Genomic DNA, 3,007 nt, shown 5'->3' on the forward strand with positions numbered 1-3,007 from the left:
GAACAGAGCAGACTCATCATACGTGATATGTGACGACTAGGCACACAGGTTTAACATCTCACTTACACCAATCAGCCATAACACTATGACCACCATGCCATCACAGGGTTCAAGCGGAGAGACAGACTGACTGTGGGCACCTTGGAGAGGGCAAACGAGCTGAACACCTTATTCAATGGGTTCCGCCCCCTGCTGCTGTCTCTTCCACTTCACACCTCACCTCCACCATTCATTCGGGCTTCAACATCTCCCCACTGATTTCCTTGCCTCTGACCGTTCTCCCACTATCCCCACTGTTGAGCATTCTGAACTGTACCACCTCACCTCTGATGAGCCTCCCTGCTACTGTGACATCAAACCCCCTCCCCCGCCTCACAGTGACTACAGGCCAGGTTAAGAGACAGCTGGAGAAACTACACCAAGGCAAATCTGCAGGCCCGGACGGCATCAGCCCCAGGGTTCTGAAGACCTGCACCTGCCAGCTGTCTCCTGTTCTTAAACACCTGTTCAACCTGAGCGTTCAACTGGAGACCATCCCGGTGCTGTGGAAGACGTCCTGCGTTGTTCCTGTCCCTAAAAAGACGGCTCATTCTGGGCTCAATGACTATCGGCCGGTAGCTCTCACATCTCATGTCATGAAGGTGCTGGAGAGACAGGTCTTGTCCCATCTCAGACCACAGGTGATATCATTTCTTGACCCTCTGCAATTTGCCTACCAGTCCCACCTGGGGGTGGATGATGCTGTTATCTACTTGCTGCAGCGTGCTCCCTCGTACCTGGATGGATCGGGTGCTCTGTGAGAATCACCTTCTTTGATTTCTCCAGTGCATTCAACACGGTCCAGCCTCGGCTACTGAGTGACAAGCTGCAGGCTATATGGGTAAATGGACGGGAGGAGGAGTACAGAGCGCTGGTGGATGATTTTGTGGAGTGGACTGGAAGAAACCATCTGCTTCTGAATGTGGCCAAGACCAGAGAGATTGTCATTGACTTCAGGAGGAAGAGGACGTCTCCACTGCCCCTGTGCATTCTGGGAGAGGATGTGGCTGTGGTGGAGGATTACAAGTACCTTGGAGTGCACCTCGACAACGGACTGAACTGGAGGGCCAACACTGACGCTGTGTACAAGAAGGGGATGAGCTGACTGTATTTCCTGAGGAAGCTGAGATCCTTCAACGTGTGCAGCAAGATGTTGGAGATCCTCTACCAGTCTGTTGTTGCCAGTGCACTCTTCTCTGCTGCCGTCTGCTGGGGGGGGGCAGCATCAGAGCCGGTACAACAGCAGAATCAATAAACTAATTAAGAAAGCTGGCTCTGTCATCGGCGTCAAACTGGACAACTTTGAAGCTGTAGTGGAGAGGAGGACCCTGAACAGACTGTTATCCATCATGGATAACCCCACTCACCCTCTCCACCTGCAGCTGGACAGACAGCGGAGCTCCTTCTCCAACAGACAGCTCCAGCTCCGCTGTCGAAAGGACAGGTACGGGAGAACATTCCTGCCCACTGCAATAACTCTGTACAATAATATCCCCTTGGCTGGCAGACAACTCACTGATCCATAGCCTCTCTTGTGAACTGGACCTAACATGAACACCTTGACATTTGTATATTTCTCCTTTCTACTCATTTTTATTTTTAGTTCAAATTATTTGTTATGCTTCTTCTTTTTGTATTTCACTGCTGCAATGAAAACATTTCCCAGTTTGGGATGAGTAAAGCATTTCTGATTCTGACCTGCCTAATATTTTGTAGGTCCCACTTTTTGTATCCCCTCCCAAATAATACTCCCGCACAATGGGGTCTAATCACCAAACCCCATTACTTCATCTATGCATTCTCAGCAATAAATATTTATTTTTAAATCAAAACAAGTCCCTCCTTATTTAAATAATGTTATGGCTGATATGCTACAGTTTTGGGCGATTGGACTGTATGAACATGTATTTAGAATGTCTTATTCCATTCCTATGATATTTTAATATTACAAAAATGGTAAAAGGTTTATTGTAAGCTTTGCCTCTCTTTGAACATCTAGTCCAAGTTTGGTGACATTCTGATCATTGGTTCCAGAGATACATGGGACAAGGCCAACACGCCCCCTTCAGGGGAGCCTACATTTTCAGTTTTTGGTTACGGGAAGGTTCTAAATTAACGTTTTTTTTTAATTTTACACTAAAATATTTGTATAAAACGATCCGTTTCATAAACTACACATATCAGAAGTGATGAAAAACCATGGTTGTGCTTTGTTCTACCTCGGGTACCACTGTGTTTTTTAGTTGTGTGAGGTGTGAAGTTTTGTTGCTGGCACCTAAAGAGCGGTGAAGACAGTTCAGCAATGTGAGGCTGAGGTTAGGGTTGTGGATTTCTGACTTGTACGTTTGCAATCTCTTATAAAGTCTCTATTTTTGATGAGAGTAACAGTTATGATATTATAAAGTGGAAATTGTTACACTGGGCAAAAAGGCTCAACCCTGGGTCATGCTGCTGGGAGATCTCAGGCTTTCAAGAGAATTATTGCAGGTCGTGATGTTTGACTCGGGAGGCCAATAAGAGTTTTTTGTCATCTGAATCCTGCAGACTGACAATGAAACCCTGCACTCTGGGTTCACATACCGTGAGAAGGGGTTAGATGTCAGTTTCGGTTTTACAGTTGTAATGATACAATCTAACACCAGAGTTGAAATGTTTGTTGCATTTGCATCCTCCCTCCATTAGTGAGTGAAACTAAAAAAGAAATGAAACTAAGTACTGCACTCAAGATCACATTTCCAATGTTTGTAGTTGACCTGAGCTTTTAAACAGGGACCCATAAATAGTTACTGTACATTGCTTAAAGGATAGGTTTGAAATGTGTCTGTCTTAATGTATTTTCAGTTATTGGGCCTGGTTGATTTATTGGTAGTGTTGATACTACCAGGACCGTTCTCCTTGCCACTGCTTAGTAAAAAAGAAAAATGTGAGGAACACAGAGGTAAGAGCTAATCTTAGGGATGATGGAAAT

The sequence above is a fragment of the Eleginops maclovinus genome, chromosome 1 (assembly GCF_036324505.1).
Source record: "Eleginops maclovinus isolate JMC-PN-2008 ecotype Puerto Natales chromosome 1, JC_Emac_rtc_rv5, whole genome shotgun sequence".
In the NCBI taxonomy this organism is placed as follows: domain Eukaryota; kingdom Metazoa; phylum Chordata; class Actinopteri; order Perciformes; family Eleginopidae; genus Eleginops; species Eleginops maclovinus.